This window comes from Triticum dicoccoides, chromosome 2B (genome assembly GCF_002162155.2).
Source record: "Triticum dicoccoides isolate Atlit2015 ecotype Zavitan chromosome 2B, WEW_v2.0, whole genome shotgun sequence".
Taxonomy (NCBI): Eukaryota; Viridiplantae; Streptophyta; class Magnoliopsida; order Poales; family Poaceae; genus Triticum; species Triticum dicoccoides.
In genome coordinates, this window is record NC_041383.1 from 430,672,419 (window position 1) to 430,684,921 (window position 12,503).

At 43.4% G+C, this 12,503-nt stretch overlaps 1 pseudogene; it reads left to right on the top strand.

Annotated features, from left to right (window-relative positions):
• The first annotated feature begins 10,931 nt into the window (after positions 1–10,931).
• On the top strand, positions 10,932–11,547 carry LOC119360926 (annotated as a pseudogene).
• Positions 11,548–12,503: the final 956 nt, after the last annotated feature.

The following is a 12,503-nucleotide window of genomic DNA, read 5'->3' on the forward strand; positions in this document are numbered from 1 at the left end:
GGCGTGGGCTGCAGCGGCGGCGGCGGTGGTGGCGGTGGGCGGCTGCGGTGGCTCGGGACGGGGTGAGGCGGTGGGGCGGCGGGGTATTTAAAGGGGCTGGGGGGGCGAGGCGACTTGGAGGAGGGGGCAATGCGGCGGGGCGGAGGCGGAGTCCGGCTTGAGACGGGAGTCCGGCGGCGGCGCGCTCCCGTGCGGGGAAGGCGGTTGCAGCCAAAGGCCCAGCCGGGCGAAACTTTTTATTTTAAAATAATTTCGCCCAAAGAGAAATTCCTAATAAAATATGAAAAAATTCTAAAAAAATGCCAAAACAATTTTCATCGTCTAAATAAAATATTTAGAACAAAGTGAACATTTTCTCGCCTAAAATGCAATTTTCAAAAATGCATATTTTTCTAATTCAAATAAAATGCAAATCAAAACATAATTTGATTTTAAAATTGTTTCTCCAATATTTATCTTAATTTGAAGAAGTCATATTATCTTCTCTCATTTATTTTTTAATATTAGATATAATTGGAGAGAAAAATAATAAAATCAAATTGATCCTTTATTCAAATTTGAAATAAATTCAAATTTGAATTTTGTGAAACCTCCAACTCTCGCCTTGGGTCCTTGAGTTGCTTAAGATTTCTAGGATCACAACCAAATGCAAGAATATATATGATATGCATATGATGATCTATGTATAACATCCAAATTGAAAATTGGGATGTTACAGAACCGAACCATGAAGCTACCGCGGAAGAGTTGAAGATGTTGCAATACAACGCTCAAGCTTGTGATATTCTCTTCAATGGATTGTGCCCCGAAGAATTCAACAAAATCAGCCGTATTGAGAATGCAAAGGAAATTTGGGATACTTTGATTGATATGCATGAAGATACTGACTCCGTCAAGGAATCCAAATTAGATGTGCTTCAAAGTCAGCTTGACAAGTTCAAAATGAAGGATGGTAAAGGTGTCGCTGAAATGTACTCTAGGCTTGCTCTCATCACAAATGAGATTGACGGCTTAGGAAGTGAAGAGATGACCGATAGATTCATCATCAAGAAGATCCTAAGAGCCTTGGATGGAAAATATGATACTGTGTGCACATTGATCCAAATGATGCCCAATTACAAAGATCTCAAGCCAACGGAAGTCATTGGAAGAATTGTTGCTCATGAGATGTCACTCAAGGATAAAGAAGAGCTTCATAACAAGGCAAGTGGTGCTTACAAAGCCTCATGTGATGCTCCTACATCATCAAGTGAGAAACAAACCTTAAATGAAGAATTGAGCCTAATGGTGAAGAACTTCAACAAGTTCTACAAGAGTAGAAGCAAGGAAAGAATTTCCAAGTCAAGCTCCTACAATGACAAAAGATCTTCGAGTTGTGAACGCAATTGCTACAATTGTGGAAGACCCGGACACAACTCCAATGAGTGTACGGCTCCCTACAAAAGAAGAGAAGATTCAGCTAAAATAAGAAGTAGAAGAGGAGAATCACCACCAAGAGAGAGAAGGAGTAGAGATGATCGTTATGAACGAAGAAGCTCCCGGAGAAGCAAGGATTCTGAAAGGAAGGACAAATCATCAAAGATCTACACAAAACGAAGACATCAAGCTCATGTTGGTGAATGGGTATCTGGCTCCGATTCTGACCGTCACTCCGAAATAAGTTTTCACTCTGACTCCGAATATACTCAAGATGAAGGTGTTGCCGGTCTAGCACTTGTGTCAACCAACTCCTATGACATATTAGACTCACCAAATGAAGGAATTGGAATATGCTTCATGGCTAAAGGCCCAAAGGTATCACACCCCGAGTATGTTGATTTCAATAGTGATGAAGATGATTTGCTAGGTGATGATGATTTACTTGTTGATAACTCTAGTTATGAAAACTATGATGAATTTGCTATTAATCATGCTAATCAAGATAAAATGAATGACGATAATAAGGAGATTGATCGTCTAACTAAAGAACTAAATACTCTTAAGTTAGCTCATGAAACTACCTTGGAAGATCATCGAGAACTTTTAAAGACTCATGAGAAGCTACGCTTTGAAAAGCTCAACCTAGAGCAAGAGCATGAGTTTTTAAAGGCAATCAATTATGATCTTCGCAAGAAAAGTTCTTCTTATATTTCCAAGCGTTTACTCTTGTCTACTTACATGCCACAAGTTAAATCTAGCAACAAAAGTAAGAAAGATTCTTCTTCTAGTAGTAATAATAATCATGCTAAATCCAATGTTGTTGCTTCTAGTAGTTCTCTTGATTCCACTAATGATTCTCTTAGCCAAGTTACACTTGAGCAAGAAAATAGCTTATTGAAGGGAATTATAAGAAAGGTGTTTACAAGAGCCTTGCCGGAAGTAAGCAATTTGAGGAAATTGTACGCAAGCAAGGAAGGCATCGGAAGAACCAAGGTGTTGGTTTTGAACGAAAGTTCAATGCAAATGGAGTTGAGTGGGAATAGGATCAATACCTCAATACAAAGTTTGTTCCTCAAAAAGAGAAGTATGATCCTACTTCTTTCCAAGTGACACAAGCTCAAGATGATCTTCCACCACAAGACCACAAGCGAAAAGGCAAGGATAAGCTTCAAGAGGAGATTGATGCATTTGAAGAAGCTCCCAAGGCCTTGGTCAAGTGGGTTCCCAAGACTACATCAAGTCTACTTCATCAAGTGTGACTACAACCCCAAGGATCCCCATCAAGATGATGTGGATTCCGAAGAAGAAGAACTAGAGAGTTCTTGAGGGTGACTCCGCCAACACACTTCACTCAGATCATTTTGGCAAAAACAAGTGCAAACAACTTCCACATCTTGTACTAGTTCAAGGAGTCACAAACCCTCTTGTTGGTAAGACAAGGTACAAGGTAACCTAATGCTTTCATGGACATAATCTTGTGTGTACATCATTTTATGTCTATGGATATCATTTATTGTTCCTTGTGGGACTAACCCATGTAGGTATTGAAAGTGCAACTCACTCCAATGGATTGCTCTGAATTATCTAACAACATTGAGCATCCACATCTTAAACACCTACATGAAGTCATCATCGACAAAACCCAAGGTTAGCTCATCCCTCTTAGGGGGGATATCACATCTAGGGGGAGCTTTACTCTAAGAATTGAGCTAAAGCAACTCTAACGGTGTGAACACAACAATGCTTTATGTAAAAGTGGTAACCCCACTTGTGCTTAAACGATGAGCATGACCTATGATCAAATGTTCTCATTTGACTCCTAAGTCAATATACTCATATATAGATGACCTAGTCATCGCAAATTGCTTGATAGATGCTAGAGTGTTTGTGCATGCTTTGACACATATTTCATTTTCCATTTTATTATGTGAGCATGTTGGTTGCATATTTTACTCATTCGAGGACATCCACTTGTTTCTTTGATTGTTTGGCTCTTTCTCTTTTGCCAAATAGATGGACAAGAATGCCTAAGAACCTCCTCTAGCTATCTATGCTTTTCTCGTCTCAAACTCTATTCATGCTACATCACAAAGTTTGATCAAGTCAGTTTCGAACCACTTTGTGTGAGGAGCACTCAGAGTCCCCGATTCGTCATACTTAAACTTCCAAAACCTCTTTGTGCATTTCGGTATGACCGAGTCATCCATTTCGGTCACACCGAGTTCACTAAGTTGATCTAGGTTTTCATCTCGGTGCAACCAATTTGAACATTTCGGTCACACCGAGTTGTAGGAACCGCTTGCGATTCTGCATCTTGGTGCCACCGAGTTGTTCCACTCGGTCACACCGACAAGGTCGGGATATATATATCCATGGGTGAGATTTTGGAAATTTCTTCAAAAGCCCCCAGCCCACACATATCCTGCTCTGCCTACTCGGGTCTCCGGATCGTCTCCTTGCCGCCAGCGACCTCCCGCCTCTGGTTTCTATCACCGTCAAACTAGGGTATGAGTTCGACCCCTTGTGCTCTCTTTTTACCTCCGATTCTAAGCACAAGGTCAATGCCATGATCTTTGCCACGTATGAAATCAATCTATCCAGAGAAAACTTCCTTTAGGTTAAGTTTGATTCGAAAATTCAGGGTTAGGCAGACTAAGGCATGGCCTAGTGGTGGGAAGGGGCTGATGCCTTCCCACCCACCTAGGTTTAAGGCATGGTACTTGCAATTTGGGTTTGTTGCACCAATTATACTGTAGGGGTTCCCTTACAGTCTTTCTATCAAAAAAATCAGGGTTAGGTCTCCGATGAACTCATCTCGGACCGACCGAATTGTAGAAATCGGTCTCACCGATTTGGCTTAGGCCATTGCACATGCGCTTTTTGGTCTAACCAAAAACTGCAAATCGGTGTGACCGAGTTAAATTCTCTGTGAAACCCTAGCAATCTCGGTGCCACCAAACTGTGACTCAGTCTGATCGAGTTCACTAGTTTAGGTTCCAAATGTTGCTTCGGTATCATCGAGTTTATCAATTCGGTAGCTCCGAAATCATTCTAGAAGAGAACTAAAACTAAGTTTTTGACTCATTTGTTTTCCAAAAATCTCTACACTCTGTGATGCTCATCTACTCTACCTCATCTATATCTATTCACGGGGTTTGCTGTCAGTTTGCCTGCCAAGATGTCTGACCAGAGTGATAGCCAGAATAAATCTGAAGAGGAAGTGCAAATGAGTGAGGGCACTAGTCCCTCAAACAGCTATGATGATGGCAGTAGGAGCACTCCAAGCAACTTGTCAAAGGTAGCCACCAGGACAAGAAAGAAGAGAACCTCAAACTCCGAGGATGAGAAATATGTGGCTGTTGAGGATGAGGCCACCTCAAAGAAGAAAGTGTTGAAGAAAGAGTATGGCACTGCTGCTGCAACTAAGCCAGGGTTGCATAAGAAGGCACCAGCAAAGAGAGTCCCAATGTCAAAGCCAAGGAAAGTTCCAACAGGAGAAACCATGAAATTCACAATAGAATCAGATGATGGTGAGGCAGTTGGAGATGGTAAGAAGAAGAAGAGGGCAAGAACCACATTTGCAAATGTTCTTGGAAATTCAACTATCGTAAGAGATTCTGATGAAGAGGAAGAGGATGTTGCACCAGCACCCAAGTCACAAAAGCTTATGGGAGATGCAATCAAGTCAGGGGCTGCTACATCTAAGCCCAAACCTGCTGCTCAAACCACCAAGTCTGCACCCAAGAGAAGCACCAGAAACATTCCTACTGAGGAGAAGAACAAGGCCCAGTGCCTGAGATGGATGAAGAAGAAGATGTTGAAGCCCAAGTGATCAGAAAGCTTAAACCAAATATTCCAGACCACAATGACACTCATCCAGTGGCAGAGGATATGAACATCGGAAAGGATGTAGGATTGAGACTTTGGAGACACTCTAATCCATATGTTGTGACAAGGAGAACTGTTGTGGACTACAGGTTCCACACCAAAGAACATCAAGATTTCTATGAGACCATTCTGCTTGACAAGAAGCCAATTGTCTGTGATATGAGATGGGTTGATTGGGAATATATTAAAGAGAATGAAGATCACTTTCCAGGTGTACATGACAGCTTCAAAGCTTGTGTAGTTGACAAGTTCGTTGGACAGAAGCTCACCAAATGGAATGATGAGCTAATCATGCAATTCTACTCCACTGCTCATTTCAATCCAAATGAAAGGATAGTGTGGATGTCTGAAGGTACAAGGTACCAGTCAACTGTTGAAGAATGGGCAAACTTGATCAATGCCCCGGAAGACCATGAGGATGATTTGGATGTGTATGCCAATAATAAGAAAGACCACAACTCCATGGCAAATATGTATAAGGAAATTCCTGATAAAGCCCTGGAAACTCATAAGTTGGGCTCAGAGAAATATTTGTTGTTTGGTCTGCCTACTATCAACACCATCTTAAGGCATACTCTGTTGCCCAAATCTGGAGATCATAGGATGATAAGAGGACATTCAATCAACTTGCTGCACATTTTTTATGTGCCTCAAAAATTCAAGGTCATGAGTCTGATTGTAGAGACAATCAAGAGGACAGTTGCTGACCAGAAAAGATATTGTGGGTATGCTCCACACATTCAGGTGCTCATCAACTCAAAGATGGGCACAGGCACTTACTTGTTGGACAAGGAGCATTTACCTCTCTACCCAGAATTTGAAGACAACCCAGTTGTAATGGATGAGGATGAACCTTCATCAGTGCAAGCACGAGAGAAGAGAGCTAAGGCAAAGGCAGAAAAACTTGCAAAGATGCCAAGTGCTGAAGAGGCATCTCAAGTGTTCTTTAAGAGCAAACAAGATTAACTTGGATATCTGATCCAATCAACTTTGAGGATTGAGAAGGGCTTGGCCACCTTGACTCAGAATCAGGAGAGCTTGAAGAGGATCATTGAACAAAAATTCTGTGATCTTGATCTAAAAGTGTCTGAGAGGTAGACAGCAGTTGAGCCGCTTCAGGAGAAAGCAGAGGAGAAGAAAGGAAAGGAAACTACAGACGCTTTTCAGCGAGTGCCAAGAGGTCAGAAGTCAGCTGCAGTGCCAGTACTAGATACTAGAGCTACCACAACAGCACCAGCAGCTACAACTTTAGTGCCACCTCCAGCAGCCACTCCACCAGCTCCAACTACATTGACTGATGCCTTCATCCTTGGAGTTCTCTCTATGCCACCTCCCGAAGACCAAGCCTAAGAGATGCATATCACTATGCATATTTGAACTTTTTGGTAACTTGTTGCCAAAGGGGGAGAAATATGTATAGATCATAGGCTTCAAGAGAGAGTGTTGTTTTTTGTCTCTCTTGCTATTTGTTTGGTTGAACTTTATTGTGTGCTTGTTGATACGTCTCCAACGTATCTATAATTTATGAAGTATTCATTCTATTATATTATCTATTTTGGATGTTTATGGGCTTTACTAAGCACTTTTATATTATTTTTGGGACTAACCTATTAATCAGAGGCTCAGCCCAAATTGTTGTTTTCTTGCCTATTCCTGTGTTTCGAAGAAAAGCAATATCAAACGGATTCCAAACGGAATGAAACCTTCGGGAGAGTTATTTTTGGAACGGAAGCAATCCAGGAGACTTGGAGTAGACGTCAGGGAAGCTTCCAGCTGGCCACGAGGCAAGGAGGCGCGCCCTACCCCCCTGGGCTCGCCCCCCACCCTCATGGGCCCCTCGTGGCTCCCCTGACCAACTTCTTTCGCCTATATATATCCATATACGCTAAAAACATCGAGGAGCACAATAGATCGGGAGTTCCGCCGCCGCAAGCCTCTGTAGCCACCAAAAACCAATCGGGACCCTGTTTCGGTACCCTGCCGAAGGGGGGGATCCCTCACCAGTGGCCATCTTCATCATCCCGGTGCTCTCCATGACGAGGAGGGAGTAGTTCACTCTCGGGCCTGGGGGTATGTACCAGTAGCTATGTGTTTTATCCCTCTCTCTCTCTCTCTCTATCGAGTTCTTGAGGTGGTACGATCTTGATGCATCGTGAGCTTTGCTATTATAGTTGGATCTTATGATGTTTCTCCCCCTCTACTCTCTTGCGATGAATTGAGTTTTCCCCTTGAAGTTGTCTTGTCGGATTGAGTCTTTAAGGATTTGAGAACACTTGATGTATGTCTTGCCGTGCTTAACTGTGGTGACAATGAAATATTCATGTGATCTACTTGATGTATGTTTTGGTGATCAATTTGCGGGTTCAATGAACTTATGCATAGGGGTTGGCACACGTTTTCGTCTTGACTCTCCGGTAGAAACTTTGGGGCACTCTTCGAAGTACTTTCTGTTGGTTGAATAGATGAATCTGATATTGTGTGATGCATATCGTATAATCATGCCCACGGATACTTGAGGTGACATTGGAGTATCTAGGTGACATTAGAGTTTTGGTTGATTTGTGTCTTAAGGTGTTATTCTAGTACGAACTCTATGATAGATCGAACGAAAAGAATAGCTTCGTGTTATTTTACTACGGACTCTTGAATAGATCGATCAGAAAGGATAACTTTGAGGTGGTTTCGTACCCTACAATAATCTCTTCGTCTATTCTCCGCTATTAGTGACTTTGGAGTGACTCTTTGTTGCATGTTGAGGGATAGTTATATGATCCAGTTATGTTATTATTGTTGAGAGAACTTGCACTTTTAGTGAAAGTATGAACCCTAGGCTTTGCTTCCTAGCATTTCAATATCGTTTACACTCACTTTTATCATTAGTTACCTTGTTGTTTTTATATTTTCAGATTACAAAAACCTATATCTACCATCCATATTGCACTTGTATCACCATATCTTTGCCGAACTAGTGCACCTATACAATTTACCATTGTATTAGGTGTGTTGGGGACACAAGAGATTCTTTGTTATTTGGTTGCAGGGTTGTTTGAGAGAGACCATCTTCATCCTACGCCTCCCACGGATTGATAAACCTTAGGTCATCCACTTGAGGGAAATTTAGTACTGTCCTACAAACCTCTGCACTTGGAGGCCCAACAACGTCTAGAAGAAGAAGGTTGCGTAATAGACATCAAGCTCTTTTCTGGCGCCATTGCCGGGGAGGTGAGTGCTTGTAGTTATATCTTTAGATCTTGCAATCAAATCTTTTAGTTTCTTATTTTATCACTAGTTTAGTTTATAAAAGAAAACTACAAAAAAATAAAAAATGGAATTGAGTTTGCCTCATACGCTTCATCTTTTTAATACCTTTCGTGAGAATGATGGAAAGGAAAATTGTGCTCAAGTGCTAGAAGAAGAAGTCTATAAAATGTTTGGTACTAAATCTTTGAATGATAAGCATGATTGCAATGTTGTTAGTATGAACTCTTTCAATATCCATAGTACTAATGATGATTGCACTAGTTATGATGAAAATGTCTTTTATAAGCATGTCAATTTTTGTGGAGTGCATAGAGCTTGCAAGTACACACCAAATAGGGAAGATAGATTTTGCAAGAGGCATAAGTATTTAGAAACTAAATGGTTGCAAGAAAGGCTAGATGTTTGTGCTGAAAATTTAAAATTTCTTTGCCGTACTTGTGAACTTTGCAATGAACGTGGTCATTTAAATCTCCGATGCAAATTGTTTCATGATTGAGTCGTGTCCAAAAATTGTGATGACTTGATTTCCCTTGCACATCATAATGAACTTAGTTTTCTTTTGGGTTATGAGGAAATGAAACATATAACTAAGCATATTCCAGAATATAACCTTGAGAAATTCCTTGATATTGATCTAGAAGAAATTTATGTGTGTTGTGTGGTGAATTGCATTGAAAATCCTTATATTGTCAATTACATAAAGAAAAGAAAGCAAATAGAAGATGAAGAGAATAGTAATGAAAGGGAAGAGACTTCTCAATATCCTTCTATTATTTTTTATGATGAATCAGATAACGAGGAGGAGCTTTCTATTCAATCAATCTCATTAATAAGGAGCTCAAAAAAGAGGGTTAAACCCATACATGATGTGAAGAAGAAAAAAAACGGAGAAGCAAAGGTAGAAAGGTATCCCTCCCAAATGATGTTTCTCCCATTACTCATTGTGATGATGATAATTGCTATACTATTGGTGCTATTCATACTATGAATGATGAGAGTGATTATGCATATGATGTGAAAAGGCTCAAGCTTGGGGATGATATGCTTGATGAGAATGGCATGTTTGAGAATATATTTGCTGCAATTAATGTTTGTACTAAGCTTGGGGATGCTACGTTAATGAAGATGATATTTTTAGCCTCTCAAGTTTTGATGAGCAAATTTATTATGATGATAGCATGCCTCCTATTTATGATGGTTATATTGATGAAAGTGGGTTTGGAAGAGTGTCAATTTTAGGAAGTAATGATCCCACTATTTTGGAGGGTGTTGAATCTTATAATATCTATGAAAGTGGATTTGGAGAGGTCGTGACTTTATTTAGTGATGAATCCACTATTTTGGAAGAGGTTTCAATTGATTACGATGAGAACAAAGTTACTACTTATGATGATTATTGTGATGAAACTTAAGCTATAAAAAGTAGTGATGATTATATTTATAAAACTTGTCATGATTATGATTACTTTTTTTTGAATATTATTTTTTTAATATGGAAACAATTTATAGTATTCGAGTCTCTTATGATACTCCCACTATTCCGAATGAGAAGAATTTTGCTTACGTGAAGAGTAATAAAAATTCTATGCTTGTAGATAATGAAAAGAATGCTTTATGTGTAATAAAAATTCTATGCTTGTAGATAATGAAAAGAATGCTTTATGTGATGGTTATATTGTTGAATTCATTCATGATGCTACTTAAAATTATTATAAGGGAGAAATCTTTATTTCTAATAATAAAGAAAACTGGGTTTCTGTCGTCCGTCGTCGGCGTTTTTGCACAAAAACCCCTTTGTTCCTAAGAAATCAACCCGCACTCCTATTCTATCTGAGAAAACGCTTCGTTTTTACGAGAACACCCATGTAATCCTTAATTAGACTGGTTCACCACCGCGCCTTGTCCATTTGCGTTGTCCTCCGCCATGCACGCACCGCCTGCTTGCCGCCGGCGTCTACACCGCAGGAGCGAAGGACGGGGTGATGCGTCCCGGCGACCGTCCGCGCCGCCCGATACCAGGAATGGGGCGAGCTGTCGCGGCGGACATGCGTTCACGGCCATCTTCCCAAGAGCAGGAATGGGGAATGGGCCGAGGCGTTGCCACGGAGGCCGGTAAGGCAGCCGGCGTGCTCTCTTGAGGTGCCGGACCAAGCACGGCAACACCGAGAGCGTCGGTCTGGGGTTCTTCAAGATGTTCAAGGTGGTGCCGATGCTCAACACTAGCACGGGCTGCAAGACGGCCATGCCCGTGCGCCCCCGCCGCTGCAGTCTGTTGGTCGCTGTTTCTGGGGGGCTGGGCGAGGCGGGGATGGAGGAGTACGGAGTGGGGTGGATGGGGGAGGGGAGACCTGCTGGGCGAGGCCATGTGCGCCGGCGCGCGGGTGGTCGTGGTGGAGGCGGCCGCCGCCTTCATCCTCCACCTCCTCCTAACGCGCACGCTCGCTGCGGGGTGGCGGTGGGGCCATGCTCCTTGCCCTCGCGCACCCGTACTCGCACTCGGCAGCGGGGCCATCCTTGCGGAGCACGCGCCGGCGGTGACGCTCTTCGGGCACCCCCGCAGCCGGCTGAGCCTGGCCATCCATGAGGACACGCGGGCGCCGACGGCGTTCCTCATCGAGATGCCCATGCTGGCGGCGGCGCTGCATAGGGGATGGCCACGGGACCTTGAAGCTGGCACCGGAGAGCGACATCCGCAGCGTGCGGCGACGGCTCCTGTCCAACGACGAGCAGCACATGCTGCGGCTGCTGCGCGGCGTTTTCATGGGCGTCGGGGTGCTGCTGTCGCCGCCTGCTGACGGCTCCAACTGCCCGACGGTGTCCTACTAATCCCGCTGGCTGCAGCGTTGAAGCAATGATATCAGTGTGCGCATATGGAGCGAGAGAAGGGAGCGAGATGCAGATGCATCGGTGGAGACGAATGGATAATAAACTAGCGGTGGAGGACCCGTTTTCTTTTTGAGGCAAGGCGATGGAGGACACGTGATGGCCTGATGGGTGTACGTGCCACCCGCTTAGCCCCAACTTTGTTTTTAACGTGTACGTGCCACTGGCTCAGCCCCAACTTTGTTTTTAATGTACACGGGAGTTATAATATTTTCTTGCATTTGGGCCAGTGAAAAAACATTGGAAATGTAATATAATCTTTCAAATAAAAGAAACCTTCCATTAAAAAGCTACGTAATAAAAATCATTAGAGTTTGAATCTTTTGATAATAAACTCTCAAAGAGTATCCAACGCCAACCCTTGAAATGCTTGCAACCGTCTGGGCCGCACGGCCGAACATGTTTTTACTATCAAACGCCGGCATGTATCGTTCCATCGATCGGTCCGGACTTCTTATTTCCCGCAATCCGAAAACAAACTGGGGGCTTTGCAGGCGTACGGATTGCTGCCATGCTCAATTATGACTGCCATGGCCCACCCTTGTCAATTCCACCAGAAGTGGTCAGCGCCGCTCCAGAGCACCATGCAGGCTCAGATCGACGACTCTCACTGGCACTCTAGCATTGAAGCGGCGCCGACCGCACTGACATCCCAATAGAGGACGCAACCGATGACGAGTCGATGCCACCCTACTCGCTGGTCCATGTGGATATCATCATGGGCTAGGCCCATGCTCACTACACCGAAACGGTATTGGCCGAGTGGGAGGTGGCTAACAGTCTGGCAGGCAGGCGGAGGTCGACATTACGAACATCCCAATAGAGGATGCGACCGATGATGAGTCAATGTCACCCTCCTCTCCGGTCCATGTGGGTTTCACCATGGACTAGGCCCATGCTCACTTCACCGAAACGGTGTTGGCTGAGCGGGAGGCCTTGTTCCTACAGGCGCAAGCCAACAAGGAGTACAACCTCTGCCTCCTCTATGAGCACCGACGCATGCTGGAGCAACTCGCCGCCGGCACGGCGGTCACTCTGCACATGAACGGAGC